This window comes from Capsicum annuum, chromosome 3 (genome assembly GCF_002878395.1).
Source record: "Capsicum annuum cultivar UCD-10X-F1 chromosome 3, UCD10Xv1.1, whole genome shotgun sequence".
In the NCBI taxonomy this organism is placed as follows: Eukaryota; Viridiplantae; Streptophyta; class Magnoliopsida; order Solanales; family Solanaceae; genus Capsicum; species Capsicum annuum.
The window spans coordinates 188,182,540-188,195,942 of NC_061113.1; positions in this window are offsets into that span (position 1 = coordinate 188,182,540).

Sequence of the window (13,403 nt, forward strand, 5' to 3'; positions counted from 1 at the left end):
ATCTATTTGATCCTGGGTCTACCCTCTCTTATGTGATCCCTTATGTGGCTATTCATTTTGGATTTGATCCTAAGTGTTTTCCAGATCTCTTTTTTGTGTCCACCTTAGTGGGTGACTTTATTGTGGCCAGAAAGGTCTATAGAGATTGTGTGATGTCTGTCGGTGGTAGGGAGACCTTAGTGGATCTGATAGAATTGGATATAATAGACTTTGATATGATTTTGAGGATGGATTGGTTGCATTTATGCTATGCGTCGCTTGATTGTCGGAACTAAAGGGTCAGTTTCCACTCTTCTAATGCATCATTAATTGAGTAGGAAGGTAGTTCCCAAGTTACTAAAGAGAGGTTCATTTCATATCTTAGTGCTCAAAATTTAATTTCCAAGGGGTGCCTCTATCACTTAGACATGTTAAGGATTATAGGTCCAAAGAACCTTCTTTGCAATCTGTCCCTGTGTTCTGTAAGTTTTCTAAGGTTTTTCCTGATGATCTTCCTAGTGTTTCTCCCGATAGAGAAGTTGATTTATGGATTGATCTTATTTCGAACACTCGTCGTATCTCTATCCCTATGTATAGGATGGCTCCAGCTAAGTTGAAGAAACACAAGGAGAATTTGAATAATCTTCCAAATAAGGGTTTTATACATCTTAGTATTTCTCCTTGGGGTACCCTAGTTCTCTTCGTGTGTAAGAAGGATGGGTCTCTTTAGATGTGTATATATTACCACCAGTTGACTAAGGTGATGGTAAAGAATAAGTATCCGTTTCTTAAGATCGATTATATCTTCGATCAACTTCAGAGTGCTAAATATTTTTCCAAGATTGATCTTCGGTCGGGTTACCATCAGTTGAAGGTTAGGGAAGTGGATATCCCTAAAACTGCCTTTCAAACTCGGTATGGCCACTTTGAGTTTTTGGTGATGACCTTTGGTTTGACTAATGCCCTGACAGCATTTATGGACCTCATGAATCAAGTATTTTGTCAGTTCTTGGATTTGTTCATAATTGTGTTTATAGATGATATTTTGGTGTATTCCAAAAGTGAGGCATTTCATGCCGATCGCATTCTCCTTGTATTGAAAACCTTAAAAGATCAATGGTTGTATGCGAAATTCTCTAAGTGTAAGTTCTGGTTAAATGTTGTGACCCATTTAGGTCATGTGATTTCTAGTGAAGGGATCATGGTGGATCCATAAAAAGTTGTGGTGGTTAAGAAGTAGCCTAGACCTACGATTCCAATTGATATATAGAGCTTCCTGGGTTTAGCCAGTTATTATAGCAGGTTTGTGGATAGTTTCTCTTCTATTGCTGCCCTATTGACTAAGTTGTCTCAGAAGAAGGTAAATTCTTATGGTCTGACGCCTGTGAGGGTAGTTTTGAAAAATTAAAGGATAAGTTGACTTTGACTTTGGTCTTGACTCTACCTAAATGTACTGATGGTTTTGTTTTCTGTTGTGATACGTTCTGAGTGGGACTGGGTTGCGTGTTGATGCAACATGGCAAGTTGGTTGCATATGCTTCTATGCAGTTAAAGGTTCATGACAAGAACTATCCGACTTAAAATTTGGAATTATTAGCATTGGTATTTGCATTAAAGATCTGGCGACATTATTTGTATGGAGTCTATGTAGATATTTATACTGATCATAAGAGCCTGCAATACGTGTTCACCTAGAAGAAGCTAAATCTCAGGCAAAAGAGGTGTCTTGAGTTGCTAAAGGACCATGACATGAGTCTCCACTATCACCCAGGTAAAGCTAACGTAGTTGCTGATGCTCTTGGCAGGTTATGCATGGGGAGCTTATCTCGTGTAGAAAAGGAGAATCGGTATTTGGTAAAGGACATTCACCATTTGGCTAATCTTGGAGTCCATCTCATGGATTCTGAGGATAGTGGTGTGATTGTTCAAGAGGTGGCAAAGTTATCTCTTGGTACGATGGTGAAGGGGAAACAAGTTTTGGATTCTATCTTAATGCAGACCAAGGATGAGGTGGGTTACCAAAAAATAATGGCTTTCGAGATTGGTAGTGATGGTATCTTGAGATACCGAGGTAGATTATGTGTTCCCAATATTAATGGCTTGCGAGGAAAAATTATGGTAGAGGCTCATGAGTCGCGTCGTACGGTTCATCCTGGTTCTAAAAAAGGTATTATAATCTTAAGGAGATTTCTAGATAGAATAATATAAATCGGGATGTGGCCAATTTTGTGGCTAGGTGCATGGTATGTCAACAAGTAAAGGTGGAGCACTTGAGGCTCGGTGGATTGACTCAACAGATTCAGCTGTTGGTGTGGAAATAGGAAATAATTAATATGGATTTTGTCCTTGTCTTCCTTGATCTCGCCAACAATTTGATTCAATTCGGGTCATCGTGGATAGGATGGCCAAGTATACATACCTCTTGCCAGTAAAGACTAATTTCTCTTCTGAGGATTATGCCAAGTTGTTATTGAGGAGATCGTAAAGTTGTATGGTTCTCCAGTTTCTATCCTTTTCGATTATGGTACCTATTTCTCATCTCACTTTTGGCATTCCTTTCAGCGAGGTCTTGGGACCAAGGTAACCCTTAGTACTGTTTTCCACCCACAGACGAATGGGCAAGCGAATAGGATAATACAAGCCTCGAAACATATGTTTAGTGCTTGTGTATTTGATTTCGGTGGTAGTTAGGTTGATAACTTTGTTGACACCCAATTTTGACCGCCCAAAGCTTCTTTTAGGTTACTATTTTTAAGCAAAATAATTAATTTTAAATGTTGGTATTTTTACGCACTTTTCTTGCATCAAACAAATTTTTGACGTGTCACATTCATGATTTAAAATGTACAAATAATTTTATTAATTTTTGGTATCATTTTTACAATTTATTAATTCAGATACAATATTTTAGTAATTTTATTAATATTTATTAAATTATTATTTTTCACATACATGTGCACATTCACAATTTACAAATAAATTGTCTATTATTATTATTGTTGTTGTTGTTGTTGTTGTTGTTGTTGTTGTTATAAATTATTTTTTATAAATAACAACCTATTTTATTCAATTTCTATATGTTTAATTTTAGCCATTGTTATTTTTAATTGGTGTCAATTTTAGCCAAATTAACATCAATTTTTTATTTCAAATTTAAAATTCAATTTTGACCCATTTTTTAAATCACCATCATATTATTTTAATCTCATTCGTTGATCAATATTGATCCAACGGCTGAGATCAAAACATCCTTTTCTTTTTTTTTTTAATAAAAATCAATCAAATCCTAATTCATTTTTTACATAAACAGCAGCCGCACCTACCAGCCACACCCCTCTTTCTCTCTCTACCTTCTCTCTATCCCTTTTCTTCTTTCACTGGTGCCCTTCTCTCTTGTTTTCAGTGAAAACAGCCACGAACACCCCTAACCGGCATACCCAGACCAGCGACCAGTGTCGTCCTTATCTTTCTCAATCGGCCTAAGCCACCGCTGCCTCACCCGTTGCTCCACTGGTGAAATATGTCGGTGAACCCCACTTTTATTGCTGACCACTGCTGCCCTCGGTTCTCTTTCTCTAACCGTGATTCCATCTAGCCAGCCACCAGCTACGAGCAGTTATTCCATCCGCCATCAGCCGATGATCCCGCTACCCATCCGCCGGAGCTCCGCCGCTCCAGCCACTATCGCCTCTGAGCTTCAGTCCAACATCACCGAAAAACACTAAAGTTCTTGATGGATTTTTCGAATCCGTCCCAAGTTGTTACTCCTTTTGCATTTATGCTCTTTTTCTACCCTTATTTTTTTAGACAGATTCTTAGATTTGATATCGGTGGAATTTGACTTTGGTTTTTGAGATTATTCTCTCAATTTCATGTTTGTTTCTGCCGTTAGACTAACATATATGAAAACGCCCAAATTTTATCAGCGATGATTATTTTTAGTTTATATTGATGGTCACTAACTTGTTAAATGCATTTTGTTTGAAGGCTTTGTTTGACACAATGAGTATATTGGGGATGAATTTAGTTTGCCTTCAATCATGCTCAACCTCGATATATGATTTGTGATTGATTCTATATCTTTGATTCAAAATTAATGGGGTACACAGTGACGCCTAATTCTAAACTTCATCTAGTATAGTATTTGCTTACTAAATATGATAATTTGATTTATTTTTCTCACTAGTATTGGAATTGTGTTATAGAAGTTTTGATGTCACTAGTGATTGATTTTAGCTAGCCTATTTTCTTACTTCTCTACTCATGGTTAGCTTGATTCACTCTTACATTTAATTGAGAATATGAGTTGGCCAAGTAATGTGTGATGAGTTGACTGGTTTTGATTATCCTTACCATATTGTTTGAAAAAAAAATTGAGATTAATTTCCTTCCTTATTTGTCTTGCCTTAAATAAGTCGGATAATTTTTTATGTGATCAATTATGTTAATTGTGATTTATTTATTTAAATCTTGATATGATTATGTAATGAAGGAAAAGAATTCCTATAATCATCCCTGATTTATCTCCTTTCCTTTACTTATTTATTCTTCTATCCACTATAAAAACAAGACTCTCTTTCACTATGGGGAGGACAAGCAGACTCTCTCTTCTCTTTTACACATTTGATTTCTACACTCCCTCGTACAAAAGCTTTAAGCAAAAACAAAAGTTGGTTAATGTTCTTATTCTGAGTTGCATTTCTACCTTCGGAGTTTTGGTCTCAATCTATCCGTGGAAATTCATGTCTGACATTCGGTATTATTTGGTTTTCCCAGTATTGTTTGCTATCTTCAACCAGTAAGTTTTCTGACGACGTAATTTTAATATCTTATATGATAATGCTAGAAAACATGTCTCTAGGAATTACTTGGACCTTTGTGTGTTGTATCATTGTTGTGTCATTTTGTGTTCGTAATCATATCTTGATATTTTCGTTAGTCTCTTTGTGTTTTCCATGCTATACCACGTTTTTTAACAGGTTTGGGGGAATTAAAGAATTGCTCGAGGATTTGAGAGGGATTATGTTTTTCCCTTTTAGTTTAGTCAATTCTTCTTTTCATTGGTATGTAATATTGTACAAATGCTAATGATGTAATAATAATATTTATGGGGGCTGCCTGGGAGCGGGGGTTTATGTGCTTTACGTACCATATAAATCACTTAGGCAAACAAATTTAGGATTCGTTACTTGAATTGTTTGCCATTTAGGCAAATCTAATTTAGGATTTATTTAAATCACATAAAAATTATGATTTAGGAGTTTAATTTATGTTTGAATATGAGCATTTAATTTACAACATGTTTATTTACTTTTGGCATGTTTAACAAAGCTTTGTCATATTACTAAATGACATTTTAGCTTTCTAAATTACATTTTTCAATAATCATATTTTAGTTTTCAGCATTCTAAAATAATATTTTTAGCACACAGTCTAATTAATTTTCAGCATTCCGATTTGTCTTTCCATATATTTTATTAATTTTAACACAGTGAAACAATTTTTAGCATCTACATACTAAAAACAAAAAATGACTTTTTATTTCTCTATCAAAACCATTGTGCAGTCCGTGACTTTTAAAAGTAAAAGGAATTAAGAGGTTTAATTCCTATGTTTTAAACTAAGTCGTTGCTTTTCCAAAAGCACCACTCACCAACGTTTTAAAAAAAATGAAGATTATGTGTATCTGTACATATGTAAATAACTTTTTTGTGTTTATATTTCAAAACTCAACTTTTCACTTGTCTTCAAAAATTATATTATTATTATTTTTACTTCAGATCGACCTCCAATCAAAATTGTTGCTAAGGTAAAGGGCGTGTTAGTAATATCGTAACATCTTTCCTATAAAAGCGACAAACAATTTCCTCAAACAATTTTATTCAATTTGAAAATGGTTTACTTTATTAACTCAATTAATATTATGTTTTTAGGATAGTTTCTGTTTCTTAATATTTTGTTATAATCATGTCGCTTTTCTCTTCTTGCTTGTCTCTCTAATGTGTTTGGTTGCTTTTATCACTTAGATAATTAACAATTAGAAATGATAAAATAACATGTGTTTGTTTATTAATTACTTTGTCACTTAGTTAACAATTAAGCTAGAAACAAGAGACCTTTATTTGATCACGTAGAATCCCCACGTAAAACACAAATTTGGTCAGGAACCACCTTTGTGGACCTCTAAAGGTGCCTAACATCTTCCTTTTGAGGTAATTTGAACCCTTACCCAAATTTCTGGTGAACTAAGACAAACCAACAAAATAGGTCCATAGTAGCCTAGACCGGTGCCCTAACGTACCTTAATTTGTTAGGTGGCGACTCTTCACACTCTTTTCTTAAACAATCCCAAAAGAGTGGTCATGTCGAATCCCACTTTTTGTGAGGAAAATGGGATGCAACAAACTTGCCTCTCATAGAGTTCGCATATAACAACAGTTATCACTCCAGCATTGGTATGGATCCGTTTAAGGCTTTGTATGCTAGGAGGTGTAAGTCTCTTATCGGCTGGTTTGAGGTTGGTAAAAATAATTTATTTGGTCCTGATTTGGTTCACCAAGCCATGGAGAAAGTGAAGATGATTCGGGATAGGCTTAGGACCATCCAAAGTCGCCAAAAGTCCTATGCAGATGTGAGGTAAAGGGAGTTGGATTTTAACATGGTTGATTAGGTATTCTTAAAGGTGTCTCCCATGAAGGGAGTGATGTAATTTGGGAAGAAGGGGAAGCTCGGTCCCCGTTATGTTAATCCATATTCGGTTTTGAAGAAGGTTGGCAATATTGCGTATGAATTAGAGTTGCCTTCTAGATTAAGATCCATTCATCCGTTCTTTCATATTTCAATATAAAGGAAGTGCATGGGTGATCCTTCATTGGTTATTTCTTTAAATGATGTGGCCATTTCAGATTCCTTGTCCCATGAGGAAGTCTCGATTGAGATCTTGGATCGACAAGTCCATCAGTTGTGAACAAAGGATGTGGCGGTAGAAGTTTTTTGGAGGAACCAAAAGTTCAAGGAAGATACTTGGGAAGACGAAGAGGACATAAATTCCAAGTACCCATTCCTATTCCTTGCTCTGAATGCGTAAGGTATGGGTATTTATTTTCTGACTTTGTTAAAGGAAATTGTGAATTCCTTGATGTCTTTGTTTTCTGTCTTTGTTAAAGATTTTTTTCTGTATTTGTTAAAGGTAAGTGTGGGAGTGTTTCTGTGTTAAGTTAATCTAATGTATGCCTTGACCCATCATTCGTGGATGAATGATCCTAAGGGAGGAAAATGTAATGCCCGAATTTTATTCTTTGAAAATTTCTAAAATTTTATCCTCACTGCCTTGATTACGACTTACCGTTACGAGTCATAGGGAGTCGTGACAGGTCCTAGGTACCTAATCGTAACCTAAATAGTATGTATATGACTAAGTTCTTCTCTGAGTATGAGTGGCTCACTAAAAGTCGTAAGGAGTCATTATGAGTCATTGGGAGCAAATCGTAGGGTATCCAGTGTTTATCCCTAATGGGTTCTATATTGACTACGACTGGACATATGAGTCGTAGGGTCAACAATGTGTGGGTGCCCTGGAAACTGTCTTGGCTACGACTCATGGTGACGAGTCGTAATGAAACCTTACGAGTCGTATAATGACCCATAGTCACTGACGACTAAATTCTAGCTTTTAAATTAAGGGCACTTTGGATAATTACTTCTTACCTAATTAAAACCCCACGTTCGTAAAGCACTTAAGAGGGTTGTTTTTCATTCATAACATAATCAAACACTTCCGAAGCTCTCTCAAGTCTCTCAAGAAAGATATTTAGGGTTTCCAGAAAGTAGGTCATCTACGGGCTCTAGAGTCAATTCATTCCGTGAAAGTTGGTATTCCAAGAATGTTAGTCCTCCCTAATTGCTAATTTGTTAAGAGCATATATTTTAAAGTGTTGTTGATATATTATTGGTGATGGTTTTGAAACATGGATTGAGAATTTTGAATGATTATTGTAGAACAGTGTTTTCTCATGGTTTACATATGATTGTTCATGCTTTAGTTATGGTTTTGAATGTGTGGGGTTCATGGGTATGATGAATAAACAAGGGGATTGTGATTTCCCCAAACTTATAACTTTTGAAGTGGTTATGACCTCAACCCCACATTGTGAAATTGATTTTAATTATGAAAAGTATTCATATTGAACTACTCTTGAACTATTGCACAGTGTGAAAAGTTAATGAAGCATAATGGTTTTGAATTGAACCTTATGGAGTCATATAACTCCCCAAGCTAAAGTAAAATTAAACCAAGGGGATTGTGAATTCCCCCCAAGTGATGATAATTTATTCGATATATGGTCATTACCTTACAAGTGTAGTTGGTATGAAGATTCCAACAATGTATGCCTTATTGTGTAATATGGTTCAATTAATGGGAATGTGTGATAAATATTTCAATTGGGCTTTAAAAGAGGATTGTGTAGCTGAGGCGTGAAAGTAAAGGTCCCAAGGGATCGGTACTGGAAACCTTAGTTGCCAACGTAGGGGTCTACATGACCGGGTGATTTGCGTCTCCCTTATTATTATCATATGATTGAGAGATTTGAGTCCCTCATACTATATTACATGATTGGTTGCTTGCGTCACCTTGATATGTCGGTAGGTTCGAGTCCCCCATGGTTCATTTGTACATCCTCTTATTTGTGCGGTTATACGTACTGGGCCCTACCAGCCGGGGGAGAGCTGAGCCCATATAGCCCATAGGTGCCTTCTTATGTTATGACGGTTGAGCTACACAAATCTAGGATAAAGTTTTAAAGTGCATGATAAGCCTTGTTCCCTATCCCGGTATGTGATATATCTATGTATATGCATTTGATTATATGTATTGGATTTGAATAATTTTGAACCGTTTTATCACGACATTATATTATTCTTATTTCCGAGTTACATGCTAGTGCTCAACACATTATCCTGTTCGAATTTTGTATCCCCATGCTATGCAGGCATTAGAGATACATCTATTTTTACTGCACAGAGTTAGGTGGATCGGCTTAGTTCGTTGGTTCGTTGTGGTAAAGTGGTGAGCTTCCATTCTCTGGAACGCTTAGGCATTTCATCAGTTCCATTCTTAGATTTGAGCTGATAATTTTCATTATCATTGTCTTTGTCAGAGTCGGGGACATGTCCCAACCAAGACTATTTTTGGTTCTTTTTGCGTAGAGGCTTTGTTGGATTATAGTGGACTTGGGTGACGTCGGTTGGATATGTTTAGTCGGTCATCGGTTATCAGTTATAGACATAAATTTTATTCTTTGAACTTATCTTGTGCTATTTTTATATGTTTGAAATTCAATCATTGTTGGACGGTGTATGGTGTTTGGTTAGTTTCAGGGGCGGTCTCCGGTCCACGGTGGATTGGAGATGCCTGTCATGGCCAGGCCTCGATTTAGGTCATGATAGTATCGATTCGCAAGACTCTATTAGACATCCTATTCTTACACCATTGAGACTAATGAAATCTGACTGCTCTGATAGCATTTGTCACAATCCAAAAATGAGAGCCATGATGGCACTTGTTGCGGTGTACCTTGACAAGTAAGTCTATCACCCACACTGATACAAAAAGAGGAAAAAGCAGAAATACCACAAGGTAAGACTTCTAGAATGAATTCAAACTATACAAGTAATTATAACAATACGGAAAGAACATATCCAATTACCATACATTCCCTAAATCAGGTGGTAATAGTGTAAGAATTACTAATACAAACCATGAGTTAATTACATTAAAAATATCTACACAGGGTCAACATCTGTCTCTGAATACAAATAAAGACATAAATACTATAGAAAGATAGAGGTGAACTACGAACGCATGAATGTCCAACCGCTACCTTGAGAAATCTGAAGACGCTTGAAATTAACCAATTTGAGGCGTACTCGAGCTAGGAGCTGCACCAGAAAGGCAAGTAGGCGTGAGTACGGTTCACTTGTACTTAGTAGGTATCATAACCTGATCAAGCAAAATAGTAAATAAAGCATACAAAATATACACTAAGGGAACGTCACCTGCAATCAGAAAATGTCCCACAATGGTAGTCCATACCGCTTACACTAACAGTTTTAATATATCACAAATACAACAACAACATAGCAAATATAACATAAGTATACATTATATTACATGCAAGTATAAACATAGAAGAACAAGTACATAAAGGACGATCAACTACAAGTAACAAGAGAGAGAGAAAGTAGACATATAACAAGTCAATACGTAAATTTAATCACAACATCAACATGATAAAGCAAATGCAATGCATAAGATGATGATGCTGATGACGATGATGATATGATGATGATAATTGCATAAGATTGGCACACAATCTTGAAGTTGGCACACAATCTTGAGATTGACACACAATCTTGAGATTGGCACACAACCTTAAGATTGGCACACAACCTTGAGATTAGCACACAGCCTTAAGATTGACACACAACCTTGAGATTAGCACACAACCTTGTTTCCAGTATTTCTAGTAGTCCAGTGTTTTCAATGCTTCCGATGTTTCCAAAGCACATATATAGCATAAGGCACAAATCAAGTACACATGCATGACAACAAGTAAATATAAAGAAATAAAACAAACAAGTAAAATGATGTGTATGATGACATGAGAATAATAATGCAATGTTCACAACCATTCAAAATGAGTATTTCCACAACCAATTCACATGATGTATTTCCACAATCAATCCATATGATGTATTTCCACAACCACCCATAATGTTATAATTCCACAAGAACGTGAACCAATATTTGCTCACTATTTTAACTATTCATGAATTTTCCACATGATCCATATGCTCACAAAGTATGAATATATCACATTATGTCAAGGGCATCACAATAGGAATTTCTAACATCACAATACAATAATCACATGTATTCTAGGCTATCAACACCACGTAAGATCCCGGACGGTCACATGATATCACAAATTCGATAATTACATCACATTCAGGCCCCCACACGGGCACAACATATAGATAGCCATATTTCATAATTAGTTTCCACCCTTAACAAGCCTTTTGGTATACAAATTAGCTACCCAACCCAGTCTGAGGAGTTAAGCCATAACCTATTTTGAATGTCGAAACCGGTCTGCTACACTTCAAACTCACGATCTTAATTTCCATGAACAATTCTAAACTCCATTAAAAATATCAAATATATAATTTACACATCAAAATAAAATCAACGAAACTCATATTAACCATTTTTTATTCGCAGTTAAAACGGACCTCGAAATGGATTTTCGAAAAAAAAGGGTAAAATCATAACTTTACTTTAAAAATGTGTTTTCCATATTTTTAGAAACCTACAGCTGAAAATTCAAGCCAAATCGAGTCCAAAACGAGGTTTAAACCAAAGAAAAACTATTTTTAAGCTTTATCGGTAAAATCTTTGAAATCCGAGTTAAAATCAAGAATCGGAGTTGTTTTGAAGGTTAAATTGATGAAAAACTAGTAATTATAAGGTTAAAATATTATTCAAGTGAAAAGGAGTGAAATTGAGGTTTAAAATCAAGCCCTAAGATTTTTAGAGTTTTGAGAAATTAATCAATAAATTACTAAGAAAATGAGTGATTTCTTACCTTAAATTCGTAAGAGAATCAAGAAATAGATGTTAATCTAGCTTTCCAAGCACCACAAGCTTCCATTTTAAGTTCTCACACTATTTTAGAGTTTCTCTCAAGAGAAAAGATGAAAATGAGCAAAATAGGCTCACAAAACTGCTTTAATAGTGCAGATTTTCTGCACCAGCTATTGAAAAAGCTACTATTTTTTAAAAATCTAACCCTGACTTTGATGGGGTGTCCGAGATTCGTGGAGTCTGATATACACAAAAGAACTATGTAACCACACTAAATTCGATACTCCAAACTCAATGGCGTTATCAGATTTTAAAAAAAAATATCATTTTTACAAAGTTGACCCTCAAAACTCGAAATCACAATTTTTCAAATCGAGGGTCAAAATGAGGTTTAAAAGCCATAAATTCACACTAAACATGTTACCACCCTAAAATCGACATTTCGAATGTGTTGGCAAAGTTGAATTTTCCATTCAAGGTTATTTTGATCAAATATGGGACCCACACTCATATTTTCAACTTTTTCAACTTTCCTACCAACAGGTCAAAATGAGCTTGGGTATATTAGGACCTGAACCAAAGATCTACCTAGCCTAAAATTGATATTTTGGAGCTGTTGGCATAGTCCGTTCAGCCATCCATCGCACGGATCAAAAGATATCCACATAAATCTAAAATAAGACTCTCGAAGCCACCAAAAACCACAATATCACATAAATGGTACCAAATGCATTCGAGAATCGTTTCAATCACCCCCACACCTCAGAAATATCATAATACAACTACGAAAAAAGGTAAAATAGTAAAATCACATAGAAATACATATTTCACATATTTCATCAAATTTTTAGGTCGTTATAAATAGAAAAACATATGCAGTTGGTTCGTTTTGTAACAATCATTCATTATAATAATATTTCATTATAACAATTTGATTTCTCCAAAAAAGTTTTTTGATTTTATATTTTAATTTTCTGTAACAACATTCTTTATCATCCTTTTGATATAGTTGATTTGTTCATGAATTAAGAGCATGAATTACGGTCTTAGATTCGAGCTAGTAGTATAATTAAGTTTGCAAATAGATAATATTTTGAACAAAAGATCAAATAAGTTGAATAAGACAAAGATTCAGAATAAATCTGTAGTGATAATCGAGTGTTATGCTCTTTATACTGAGGGTGAGATATATTCAAATTCGAGTGCAATAATGAAAAAACAGTAAAAAGTCTAAAGGAAAACAGGGAATGCTTAAGGACCAAGCTAAAGATACTTTGTTGCTTAAGGGTAAGGAGGAGCATAAATTAGATTCTTCACAGTGGGGAAGGAGGTCTATTTATAGGGTACAGACTTTGCCTATGATCAATGAAAGATTATCACTCGTCCTAATGATGTTGGGGAGGCAACTAGCCCACAAGCGTGTCTCAGACACGGTTCTGTCAAGGGCTAGTAGTGCCTTCTAAACTCATAACACTATGTCCTTCTGTTTGTCCGGTAGCAAGAGGTCATTATCCTTTAACTCATATTGTATGACCATCTTCTCTCATGAGTAATGTCTTATTGCGTAGCTGTGGTTCCCACGATGGCATGCGCTCTTCACCCCAACTGGTCTCGGGCGCTATCCCTTCTTTGCCGGAGTTAGTGTCTTAGCACATTGGCGTTGTCCTCGAGGTGTCGTTATTATAGGCCAAACTGACTCATATCTAACCCAATATGCGCCAGTTGGCCCAAATCTGCCTTAGCCAATTTTACCCTATACAACATTCTACCTATGACCGTG